A 14417-nucleotide genomic window follows, 5' to 3' on the forward strand; every position below is an offset into this window, starting at 1 on the left:
GAAATAGTTCAGGGCTAGGCATCTGGTGAGTACAGAAGGGCAGATGGGGCAAAGATCATCATTAGAAAATTTGGCAAAGATATTTAATTTTGTATGTATTTATTTTAAATGCCCAAACTCAGAACTGTGTAGAAGTGAGCATCTGGGAAGAGACAGATGGGGGTTGGGGAAAAGATACAGCTGCCAAAACCTTAGGAAACAACAGAGTAACTTCTGGAGGGACTACTTGAAAGAGAAAGTGAGGAAAAAGATGAGATGAAAATACAAATTCAGTAAGTTATATGCAAATAGAGAATACAAATGGGAAGTTTAAGTTCTGCATTGATGAAAATGAGAACTGCATCCCTCCTGCTATTTAGACTGTGAAAGAATCACATTAAAAACTGCCCTCTGTGTGAGGTGATAAAATATTAGATTTCTACTCTCTGCTTAAATCAAAGTGAGCTCTTGACTGGCTAAGAGAGTGTCCTAACCACCAGGACAAAATTCCCTTGCACGAACACTATTAAAGTTTCCAAAAGCAAGCAGTGTCAAAAGCACAGAACGAGAGAATACAATAAACTATATATTATGATGTGGTTGTTAGAGAAATCTTCTCACAGTGAGGTATTTGCATTCAGTTAAAGGATTACAAAACTTGGTTCCCCACATCCTTTGATAATGTGTTAAATAGAGTTGTTAATTGAAATGGAATATGGCCATTCTGCAAACTGGTAAATCTAAGCACGCTTATGAGGCTTCAGTTGATTTATTCCAAATTTTTATCTGTATCTTTTGTTTCAGTTTTAAGTACCAGGAATGGAGGGAAAAACAAATAAGCAAGTGAACAAACGAACAAACAAAAAGCTTAAGTTTAAAAAAAAAAATAAATGAAATGATTCACTGGTAAAAATAATAATAATAATTTTCTGAACATGATCTGACAGACAAGAAAGTCTTAAAGAAGGCATAAGGCTATAATAGTTGCAAGCTTTGTTTCTAATGTTATCAAATAAACTATGCTGGCTGTGTCTGGATACCTGGGGTCAAAGTAATCAAGAGATAATTTTACAATATCCATAATAAAACCACCCTGGAAATCCCAGTAGAAGAGAATGGAGCTTCTGTCCAGGACAGAGCACCTCAAGGAAACACAACAAAAATTTGACATAAATGAGCAGGAGTTTTCATGTCAATATTTCTGTGATAAGTAAGTATAGATGCAATCATTCTTCTGTGTTACACACATAATCCTACCCTGTGTAAATTTATCAGCACCATGCTTGAATGGAAGAAGCAGCCATTAGTATCCTGTACTAGGACTGACAAGGTTTCAGTCACTACAGTTACGGGAGCCCTATGCATTGTAAAGTCAGGTTTGTGTTAAGCCAAAAACTAGTCAGTTTATGGATAGAATCATCTACCTCTGATTTGCACTCCCAAAACTGCTAGAATAACAGGAATTATGTGCCTCATCCACAATAACTTTTTTAATGGTGCACTTCAAGAAACCTTTTTCTCTTACAGAAGAAGCATAACTGCAGGCATCAGTATGAATATGAAACTTACATAGCCACAAGAAATTATTTAGCCATTCCATGGTGCAGCACAATTGTAGACAAGCACTGAAAATGTATTTAGAAACAGAAATGGAGAAAATTAAACTGAAAACCAGTCACAAACATAAGAAGTTGGAACAGATTGGGATACTTGCATTAAAAAATATTATAACTTTAGCTTTCAGATTATTTGAGAGCTAAAAATAAGCACAAACAACATAAAAACATTTAATTTTGAATGACTGATGTCAGAAACTGACATCATCCATATCCTTACACCTCTGCTCATAGTTTCAGTTGATTTTTATGGAAGAATTTCCATCATTTATTGGCAGTCCTGGCTATCAGGGGAGGTCCCAGTTGACTGGCGGCTAGCCAATGTGACGCCCATCTATAAGAAGGGCCGGAGGGCAGACCCAGGGAACTATAGGCCTGTCAGTTTGACCTCAGTGCCAGGAAAGCTCATGGAGCAGATTATCTTGAGGGTCATCACGCGGCACTTGCAGGGCAAGCAGGCGATCAGGCCCAGTCAGCATGGGTTTATGAAAGGCAGGTCCTGCTTGACGAACCTGATCTCCTTCTATGACAAAGTGATGCGCTTGGTGGATGAGGGAAAGGCTGTGGATGTGGTTTACCTTGACCTCAGTAAGGCTTTTGACACTGTTCCCCACAACATTCTCCTCAAGAAACTGGCTGCTCGGGGCTTGGACTGGAGTACGCTTCGCTGGGTTAAAAACTGGCTGGATAGCCGGGCCCAAAGAGTTGTGGTGAATGGAGTCAAATCCAGTTGGAGGCCGGTTACTAGTGGTGTCCCCCAGGGCTCAGTGCTGGGGCCGGTCCTCTTTAATATCTTTATCGATGATCTGGATGAGGGCGTCCAGTGCACCCTCAGTAAGTTTGCAGATGACACCAAGCTAAGTGCATGTGTCGATCTGCTCGAGGGCAGGAAGGCTCTGCAGGAGGATCTGGATAGGCTGGAGCGATGGGCTGAGGTCAACTGTATGAAATTCAACAAGGCCAAGTGCTGGGTCCTGCACCTGGGGTGCAACAACCCCAAGCAGAGCTACAGGCTGGGAGATGAGTGGCTGGAAAGCTGCCTGGCCGAGAAGGACCTGGGAGTATTGGTGGATAGTCGGCTTAATATGAGCCAGCAGTGTGCCCAGGTGGCCAAGAAGGCCAACAGCATCCTGGCCTGTATAAGAAGCAGTGTGGCCAGCAGGTCTAGGGAAGTGATTGTGCCCCTGTACTTGGCTCTGGTGAGGCCGCACCTTGAGTACTGTGTTCAGTTTTGGGCCCCTCGCTACAGGAAGGACATGGATGTGCTCGAGCGAGTCCAGAGAAGGGCGACCAAGCTGGTGAGGGGTCTGGAGAACAAGTCTTACGAGGAGCGGCTGAGGGAGCTGGGCTTGTTCAGCCTGGAGAAGAGGAGGCTCAGGGGCGACCTTATCGCTCTCTACAGTTACCTTAAAGGAGGCTGTAGAGAGGTGGGGGTTGGTCTGTTCTCCCACGTGCCTGGTGACAGGACGAGGGGGAATGGGCGAAAGTTGCGACAGGGGAGTTTTAGGTTGGATGTTAGGAAGTACTTCTTTACCGAAAGGGTTATTAAGCATTGGAATGGGCTGCCCAGGGAGGTGGTGGAGTCACCATCCCTGGAGGTCTTTAAAAGACGTTTAGATGTAGAGCTTAGCGATATGGTTTAGTGGAGTACTTAGTGTTAGGTCGGAGGTTGGACTCGATGATCTTGAGGTCTCTTCCAACCTAGAAATCTGTGATACTGTGAATTGATTTTCCTATTGCACTATAATTACTGAAGGTAAGCCAATTATTTACTATCTTTCAATACCATTCACCAGTTTGTTAGGATAGGTTAATAGTTTATATTACCTCTTAGTCTTTATATATATATAAATATATATATATATATTAGCTAGGTGATTTAAAGGTCATTGTTTAGTTAACTAAAATAATTATCTAAAACTTGAGCTTATTAGAAAACCTTTTCTCTCTTGTTGTAATTCTATCTCAGCTGAGGCAAATGCAAACAAATCTAATTTTAAATGACTGTTTAACACATTTTTCATGGAGGAGAAATTGTGAAAAGTTTTGGTGCTGAAATATTATAGATACAATTTAAATATAATTCTGTTTTAGTCTAAGCATTTAGATGTTTTATTAATCAAATGTTTTTGTTTGTTTGTTTTTGTTTGTTTTGTTTGTTTTCCCTGAGATGAAAACACCTTTTAATGACATCCAAACTACTAAATTGCCTAACAATCTGTGCATTCTGAGAAGCATTCTGGTAATCATGTAAGATGTATGGAAGAAGTAGAATGATGAATTAAATTCTTAGAATAAATATATGTATGTACAACATAACTTAATGTAGCCCTATATCGACATGCTGGAATTAAGCATTTCAAGGCATTTCAACAGATCATTTTGCTTACGGAAACCAACTGGTTGAATGAGTAAGAAATAAATATTTCATTTTGATTCTCTCAATTCAAGTTTTTTATAAAAATCAAAGATTTTCAGAATTTCTAGTGAAAATATTAAAGCATAAACATTACCTTTTGTTTTGTTTTTCAGAACAGTTTTCAATGGAAAATTCTTCAACATTTACACTAAAAAGATTTTTATATGTGCTTTTTTGGAGAACAATTTTGTAGAATCTTGCACTGGTGCTGTTTGGGTTTTGGAGTTCTAAGATTAAATTTTCTCCTCAGAGATCCAAATTGAGAATGTCCCTGTCTTCCTCTAATGTTGTTCAGATTGATTATGCATGAACAACCAACACCTTTGAAACTACAGTTAACAACATGCTAAAGATAGCTCAGCTAAGTCCAATTTCTGCAACTGAAAGGTAAACATTTTTAAATGTAAACCTTATTTTTTTTTTCCTAGAGAATAGAATAGAATAGGTGTGTTGGTGTGCTCCCCCCACTGCTACCCTCTTCTTGCCTTCGATCTGTCCATTGCTTTGTTAAAACAATGGCTGTTGCACCTGAAGCCTTGCTCAGGCAAATAGTTACCAGGTCACTGGCTACACCTGAGGCCTTTCTCATACAGATAGAAAACCCATTATCAGCCCAAATGGGTGCTGGAGAAACTGACAGACGGACATCGTGCTCAAAAGCTGAGGGCCAATAGAGCATGTGCCAAAATAATCCCCAAACAATATGACTATTAGTCCATCATTTTACCCCATAAATAGTGAGCAGGCCAAGAGCCCTTTGAGCTTTTCTTCAGGGCAGCTGGCTGCATGACAGGATCTCCCCTTGACTCAGGACACCTCTCAAGGTCACGTCTGCTGCAGAGGTCCCTTACTCCCCATGTGAGATTCCTTTCAATGACAGATCCTCAGTAAGTTATTCATCGCCTGCTAAACTTTGTAAGCCTTTCTAAGATTATATCTTAGTCTGATTGTGCACATATATTCCCTAGACATAAACTGTTGACCAAGTGTTGGACTAGGAGTGGATTCAGCCACACCTAGGCCCCTTACCTCTTCAGTTCAAGGAGTTTAAAAAGCAAGGGGGTCCACTGTAAACCTCATGACTAAACACGAGGGCCTCCCTGACACGTCTGACCTACTTATGCAGTAAGTAATCTAGTGTACCTTGCCATCTTAAATCTTTCTAAGTCGCTATCTTGTTTCCAATTAAGCTTTGTTAGATCATTACATTATATCAGTAAATATATTGCTGCTTCTCCCTTATGAGTAAAGTATATAATTTCATCCACAACAAATAGTTCTGTTGGAAGGAGCCTATAAAGATCAACAAGTCCAACTATCTGACCACTTCAATGTTAAGTAAATGTTAAAGCAAGTTATTCAGGGTATTATCTAGTGTCAATGCCTGATTGTACAGATAAGGAATTCCCATCTCTGGACCTAAAAATAAATTACTGTCTGAAAACAAACAAACAAAAATAATCACCAACCAATACATTTCCGTGGAAATATCTGCCACACAAATACAGCCGCAAATATATGTGTTGAAAGGAAACTGATCCAGAAATATCTATTTCTATTTATATTCACCTCAGGGTCAAATTTATGAAATAAAATCTGTTTGTAAGTGAAAGTTTGTATGTTTTCCAGAGAGAAGTAACTCTTTCAGTTAGTAGAAGACTGAAATTTAGATAAACTTTTCTAGTCTAGTTGGACAAAAATTGTGAACATGCAGTCCAGTTATCTGGTTTGGTCTTACTATCCTAGCATATGGACAAAAAAAAATCAGTAGGTGTCTAAAAGTCTGATACAGGATACAGCTAATAGGACAGAGGAAGAAAATAAGTTTCTGCATTGTGGAAATGCTGCTGAGCTAATTGTAATCATGTAACATGAGGTATACTGGAAGAGATATTCTATCTAAACAAACAAACAAACAATTAGATTTCTGCTTGTAAGGCAGGAAAAAAAAAATTGTAAGGGAATATTTTAAAGCCTGTTGCCCTACCATATATTTGGACTGAATTTCAGGCACTGTTCAAGTTGCATAACAGAGTGTAAAAAAAGTCTCTAGAAATCTTTACCTCTTCCCCCTTTATTCATTAGGGTGTTTAATGCAAATCAATATCATGCTTTCTATAATTCATTCAGTAGAATGAAGAGTCTTCATTTAATAGAGATGTACATTATGAAGTAATTTACAAATTCTACAACCACTGAGGATGGCAAGGGTGTTCAATGACTGCCTAAGAGTGGTTACATGTTGTGGGCAGCACACCCCCTTCCACTGTCTTATAACACTATGCCTCCTACCTCTATGCTACCCATGTTATAGTCTCTGAGAAATGTCTTTTCCTGTGCTTGACTGCTGAATCAAAAATTATTGTATCTGCTGTTGTAAGTTTTGCGGAGCTCCATACTTGATCTGGGAATTACAGATGGACATAAATTTTAAAATTGCTGCGTACCTCAGATGATCTAACAGGAGCAAAGCAGTGGATAACACATATGGAAAACATGCTGAAGGAGTTCATATGAGAGGGTGCAGGCAACAGGATAATTTCAGACATCAAAGACTATATACTAAACATAACACATTGCCAGCTTCCCACAAATATAAGACCACATGTAGAGCTGCAGAGACAGGAAAACAATTGCATACTGAGAAGCACCCTGTGAAATGGTTTGTACACTGTGAAATAAGCCCTTTTTTTTCTTTTTCATTTGCCAAGGGGAAAAAAAAATCTTTTTTTTTTTTTGCTAGTACATTTTCACATTGATCAATAAATATTTTTTTTAAAAACTACAAGAACTGATTTTTTCCTTCTTCACAGTTGAACAAATAATTTAACAGCTCAGACACTTCTCTATAGAAATAATTTTCCCACTCCCAGTTATTGCAGGGGCTTTGAATACAATACATTCTGTGGCTGCTAATACAAAGTCAGTATAGAACCCCAGCAGCTGCTGAGCCGTGATGCATACATCTATCAAAAATTCAGAAAATATGATACAAATAGTTCATGGAAATAAAAGATTTTTGTGAGATGTACTTAAAAAATTGTGAATTTTTAATGGCAATTGATGCATTTCTTCATTCAGTTAGTTGCCAATATCAATGTTTCACAACAATAACAATTGATGACAGCTATCAGAATATGTTTTTATATTTATGTTTTTCCACTTAATTTTCTATTTGAATAATGTAGATATTCTTCTTGATAATGTTTCATTTCTTCGTCAAATTATAGTTTCTTTCTCTTTCTCTCCATCTCTCTTTTTTCTCTCATATAAATTTTGTCAATTTTCCCAACTATTATCACTTGTAAAAAACAGATGTTGAAAGCAATTTAGAGTAACAGGATTTTTCTATGTTCTGAATATAGACAGTTCTTTAGTTGATGATTGATCAAATTCATAGGATGAATCACACGAAAAAGAAGACAAATATTTTAAATATTATATTTTATTTCGTTTCATTTTATTTTAATGTCTTGAAAAATTCTGTTCAATATGAAACACAATAGCTTTCTCTGTCTTCCATATGCTATTAACTTTTATGTGGTCATATGTATAATTCTACAGATTTCCCCTGGAGATTTGGATAAAGGTCAATATGACAGCAACACTGTGACTTAATTTTCATGACAAAACTAAAACTGAACTCCTGAGGTTTTATCACAAATAATAATTAAAAAATATAAAATAAAATAAAATAAAAGCTTTTTTTGTGCATATTCATCCGGAGGTATTAGACTCAAGAACAAGTCACAGAAATTTCTCCTCTAGTGAAGCCATTTATGCACAATGGCTTGTCTCAGACCACCCAAAGTGCCAGATTGTAGGAGATGCTGATTCTGTGAGTAGCTAGCTGACCAAAATATTTAATTAAATCAGGGAATCTTGTATTATTTAAAAGATTGCTCTTTCTTTTTTGTCTATAGCATTTGTTGTCATTTTTCCACATGATGAACTTCACTGACAACTAGTTGGAGGCAAATATTAAGTTCACAGAATTTTATACTGCCATGGTTTTGTCTGAGAACACATTGATGACAGCAGTGGCCATGCACATGGGCTGGCAAGATAAATGGCCAGGGCATCGTCACTATTCCTGTGTTGTTGAACTGGACAGGCTGGGACAATGACCTCAGTGGATGAGTCTACATGGGAGCATGTACACCACAAAGCATCTCAGACCATGGAAGAGTTCATGTCATAACAGGTACACCTTGCAGTGTGTGTTTGTGACTAAGGCCATGCAAGAATACCTCAGAGTGTCTGTGGCCACAGATAAGACCACAACAGTGCAGGTGTTTGAAGGAACCTCTGAAGGGACCGTGGATCGATCAGCTGGAAATGTTTAGATGTTTATTCATCCTACCTGTGAACAACTAAAAAAAAAAAAAAAAAAAAAGAGAGAGAGAAGGAATGAAGGACATTTACATGAATTCTAGTAATTCTACTACAAAGTTATATACAACACTTGATTTTATAATATTGTCTGAGCTGACTTATTCTAACAATTTTGAAAATACATGGCTCTGCAAATATGATTTATTTTAAATACAACACTTGAAAAGATATATATATATATTGTAAGAGCAGCAGCAGAAGAAAAGGTTAGCAATGAAATATGTATTAACACTAACACAAACTTTCTCCTAACATATTCTATTAGCAATTTTTTGATGTCCTATTGAAAGAACATTTGACCTAGACTTGAACTCAAATCTATCAAAAGTGATGATATATTGCAATAATCTGGAAGCATGCTGTGTAGAAACTCAAAAAGAGAAGGAAAAAGCTGGCCCTATTTTTTGACTTGCTGTGAAGACAGAACTAAGAAAGGATTTTTCTGCTAAAGCTTAGGGAGAGAAAAAGAATGTTTGAAAGCTAAAAAAATAAATGCAGCAAATCTGAACTCTTACCTCATCTGACCTCTAGTCTTGGGAGAAAAAGAGCCAGAAAAGACTCTGTGAAGGTTCAACATTTATATCCTAAGGCAAGTTTCTCTTAAATTATTTATCAGTTACAACAGAAATACAATTTTGATTTCAAATGAAATTTGGTGAACTGCTTTAGGTATGTGATGATGTTCATCACATGTAACTAAGTTGCATTTTAGAACTCAAATTTTCACCCAGAGTGTCCCATCTCATTTCAGTTTGAAGAAAGTCATGGTAAAAAGAGTATCCAACTGTCAAAAAATAAAGAGATATTTTATAAATATCCGTCTAGAAATGGTAACTGCTTCATTTTCTCTTATCTATCCAGCCCTTTAGTAAGTAGACAATAAGGCTGAAGGAAAGGGAAAGGGACATGAAATAGGCTAGAAAAGGGAAGGTCTAATGGAGAAGGAAAAAAAAAAAATGAAATTAAAACAAAACAAACAAAAAAAATAGAAATTAAAAAAGTAATAAAAGAAACAAAAATAGACAAAAACAAATGTATCCAGAATGCTTTGTAGAAAAATTAAAAGAGAGAAGAAGGACAGAAAAAAAAAATCAGAATCAGAGAAAACAGGAAGAAGGGGCCTAGAAAATTGTCAGTTCCACGAATTTATCAAAATTCATACATTCTTACTATGAGCAACTGAGAGGCTTTAAGAAATTACCATGGAGTTTTCTATTTCAAGATTTTATACACAGTTTTAGTAACAGAAAGTCTAAACCTATGCACGGAAAGTAGTTCAGAACAGTCACTTTGATGACCGCTGTAGACTTCAGGAAACTATTTTGTGCTCAGTAGTGATGTACATAGTGAGCTCTAAGACACACAAGTGTTAACCACTAAATTGCTAATATTGACACACCCAGTGACTCCTTTAATACAAAGATAATGGAGATTGTAGAGGAAGGTTGATGAAAGAGTGCACTAAGATAGGGGATCTGTTTCAGGGAGAACTTTAGGAATGGCTTCATGCAAAAGGTTTAACCACCTGTCACTAATTTGTCCCTTATCTCCAACCAGGCATGACATTTTCCTTCCTTTAGCACTTTAAAGCCTATAGTGTCTATTATCATATGCCCATGTGCATTAAGTAATTTGCATAAAGTGCTCGCTTCTCTCCAAATTTCTTCAGTGTCAATATAGAAATAAATATTCTTATTTTAAAGTAATTTGGCATTATTAAATATATATAATATACAAATTCTTACACTGACATCAGAGCATCATAAAATCAATTACAGGATTATCAAAACAGTCAGCAAAGGCATTCCCTATGAAGATAGCAAGGATATATCCAGGGGAAAATTTTAATTAGAAGTTTAACCGTGCCAACAGGCAGCAGGACACATTCATTCAGGATGGACTAATAATGTTTGAAACAAACAAACAAAATCACATTTCAGCCCCCAACCTATCACTCATCCTGGCTTTTACTAATGTGATCTATGATGGAAACAATTTGATTTGTTTTTCATAATACACAATGTATTTTGGCTACATATGTAGTCAAGTAGATGGTCAGGTAGGACTTTCTGGACAAAGTGATTCACCTCCTCTGAGAACAGAACATTTTCACATGTAGAAAACTTTGTTCAATGCAGATGGGGTTAAGTGGTTTGACAGAGGAATGACTAGAAAGGAATAAGGGTCAGGCATTCAGACTGACCAGTTTCCAAGGCACTAGACCACAGCATGAGGAAGACCCAAAGTTTGAAATTCTATAGGAACTGAAAAGGCTCAAAAAAGTTAGCTCCAAAAGTTAGCACCCACTATAACTTTAGCAGGTAATGCAAGAATAAGATGATAGCAGGAACCTTGGGAGTACAGGAACCTGAGGCACAAATGATATAAACACAAATGACAGATAGAGAAAATCTGCTCAACCTTCAAAGCTGGCTAAAACTGGTTTCATGTGAAACTAGTTGTATGGTAAAAACGTAAGCAAAAAAAAAGCAAGAAAGTGCCTCTATCAAATGTGAAGAAATTAAGACAACCAACTGGAATTTCTCTTACTTTTGATTATACTGTGCTCCACCAACACTACCACATATCTACAGAAAGTTCTGTCACAAATTCATCAGACAGTGCACTGGTTCTGATTTGTCATTGACTGTATTTTGCTAACAAAATTCAGCAATCATATGTAATGTATTATCTAATTGTAATATAAAATGTAATTATTGATGAGATATCAAAGAGAACTGACCTCAGAACAAAGCCTTGGGGAACACCACTTGTGACCAGCTGCCAACTGGATTTAACTCCCTACATAACTCTTTGGTCCCTGCCACCCATCCAGTTCTTTACCCATCAAAGCATATACCTGCTCAAGCCATAAGCAACCAGTTTCTCCAGAAGAATGCTTTGGAAACAGTGTCAAAACCTTTACTAAAGTCTAGGCAGACAACATCCACAGCTTTTCCCTCATCTGCAAAGCAGGTCACCTTGTCATAGAAGGAGATCAGGTTAGTCAAACAGGACCTGCCTTTCATAAACCCATGCTGACTGGGCCTGATCACCTGGTTGTCTTGTAGGTGTCGTGTGATGGCACTCAAGATTATCTGCTCCATAACCTTCCCCAGCACCAAAGTCAGACTGTAGTTCTCTGGGACCTCCTTCTAGCCCTTTCTCTAGATGAGTGTTACAGTCAGCTGGGACCTCCCTGGTGAGCCAGGACTGCTGATAAATGATGGAAAGTGGCTTAGTGAGCCCTTCCACCAGTTCCCTCAGTGCCCTTGGTTGTATCCCATCTGGCACCTAGACTTGATTGAGTCTAAGTGCTGTGGCAGGTCCTGAGCCGTTTCCTCTTGGGTTATGGAGGCTTCATTCTGCTCCCCATCCCTATCTTCTAGCTCAGGAAGCTGGGTACCCAGAGAATATCTGGTCTTGCTACTAAATCCTTAGCCTTTTCCTCATCCTTTGTCACTATGTTTCCCCCCACATCCAGTAAAGGACGAAGATTTTCCTTAGTCCTCCTCTTGTTATTTATTGAAGTATTTTTTATTGTTTTTTAATGGCAGTAGTCAGATTAAGCTCCAGATGGGCTTTGGCCCTTTTAAATTTCTCATTACATAGCCTCACAACATCTTTGTAGTCATTTTGAGTGACCTGCCCCTTCTTCCAAAGCCCTTCAGGACTTCCAAGGCATCCCAAGGGACTCCACCAACCAGCCTCCTAAACAGGACAAAGTCTGACCTCCAGAAGTCCAAGGTGGCAGTTCTGCTAACTCCCCTCTTTACTTTTCCAAGAATCAAAAACTCTACTACTTTATGATTGCTATGGCCTCCAACCTTCACATGATCCACAAGTCCTTCTGTGTTCACAAGCAAAAGGTCCAGCAGTGCACCTTCCCTGCTTGGCTCACTCACCAGCTGTGTCTGGAATTTATATTCCACACACTCCAGGAACCTCCTCGACTGTTTCATCTCTGCTGTGTTGTATTTCCATCAGACATTTTACCAGATGTCTGAACTGAAGACCCCAGGAGAACAAGGGCTAGTGATTGTGAGACTTCTACCAGCTGCTTATAGAATATTTCATAACATACCAAACATACATCATAACATTAAAAAAAAAAAAAGGACAACAGATTTAAAAGCTAAGAGAAAACAGTATTTCCATTTCATCTCCAGGGAAATAACTGAATATGCTTCAAGAAAAAGTGTTTTCTTTTTCCTCTTTTATCTTTTCTCTAATATTAATTAAAAAAAAAAAAAAAAAGATCAGATGAAAATCTGAATGGTTGCTATGGTCCATAAGGTTCATCATGCAAATTACCCTAAGAAGACTGAAGTCCCTGAACTTATATTATCCAGCTTGAAGATGGTATTTTTGTATATAAGAAATTATGAACAAAATGCAACCTGTTTTCCAAGCTCTTAGGACTCACTCTATTTCTCAGCAAGAATTTGACTGAAACAGCAAAATTTCTACCTTTTTCTTCATTATTATAAATAAACAGGAGGGGATCTAGATTTATTCTCTCTCTAATCTCACTGTTTAAAAGTGCAAGAAGGATATTTAAGGTTCCAGTTTCCTGAGGATATCTTTTAAAATATATCAGCATTATTTGAAATTTGCTATTGCATTTGTCTGTGGAAAGTAGACTTGTCTAGCACTGTATTATCCAGAAAAAAATAAGTGCAAGAATAATTCTACGTTCTTGCAGGGAAGACATACATTAGATTATGAAATTGAAAATTTCATTCTACATTCTAAAATTCTACATTTAGTACAAGCTATCACTGAAAAAAAAAAAAAAGAGAAAAAAAAAGAAGAAAAAAAAAGAAATCAGACCAAAAAAAGTTTGCCAAAGTCCACAAATAAAAATACATTTAAAACAAAAATAAACAACAACATCAAAAAAACATTCTTATGTTCAGTTCAACATGTGAACTTGTGGTCTACAGAATAGCTCACCTCTAGGAGTCTTTGCCATGTTTTTAGAAAGGAGCACATCATTAAGAGATCAGAGAATAACTTTCTTAACTTTTATTATAGCCTGTAGGATTTTATAAGGTTTATGTGGCAAGGTTTACACAGTAGGGGGACTGCAGGTGTGGCCTCTGTGAGAAAAATCCAGAAACTGCCCCAACTTAGGCAAGAGACAGTTCCAGCCAGTTCCAAAAGGCACCCACTGCTGGCCAGAGCCGTACCAGTGAGTGATACTTGCTGTGCCTCTGTGAGAGCAGATTTAAGAAAGGAAACAAACAAACAAAGAAAGAAAAAACGTCTGTGCAACAGCAGCTGGGAGAGAGAAGTGAGAAAATGTGAGACACCAAGGTCAGTGAAGAAAGAGAGGGAGGAGGTGCTCCAGGAGCCACATCAAAAGTTCCCCTGCGGCCTGTGGAGAGGCCCCTGGTGGAGCAGGCTGTCCCCCTGCAGCCCATGGGGTACCACAGCAGAGCAGATCTCCATGCTGCAGCCAGTGGAGAGCTGCCACAGGAGCAGACTCCAGGTTGGAGTTGCAGCCCATGGAAATGCACTCATGAAAGAACGGCTGTCTGTGGAAAGCCCACGCAGGATCAGTTCGGGAAGAACAGCATCCTGTGGGAGGGACCCCCCATGCTGGAACAGGGGAGGAGAATGACCATGAAGGAGAGGCAGAAATGAAATGTTACGGACTAATGGCAACCCCCATTCCCATGCCCTCTGCCACTTGGGGAGAGGAGGCAGAAGAGCATTTACTGGGGAGAAAAGTGGTTTTAGAATGCTTTTGTTCTCAGTGCTGTAGTCTTTTACCAGTAGGCAATATATTAAGTGTTCTCCCGTTGAGTCTGTTTTGACTGTGATAGTAACCGGTGAGTGATCTCCTTGTCCTTATCTCAGCCCATAAGCTTTTTCATCATATTTTCTCCCCACTCTCTTTTAGAGGTGGGGGAATAAGAGAGTGGTGTGGTGGTGCTTAGCTGCCCATTGGTGTGAAATCACCACAAGGGCTTCCCTTTAAGCGAAGACAGAACAAAACTCAC

The sequence above is a fragment of the Anser anser genome (assembly GCF_964211835.1).
Source record: "Anser anser genome assembly, chromosome: 2".
NCBI lineage: Eukaryota > Metazoa > Chordata > Aves > Anseriformes > Anatidae > Anser > Anser anser.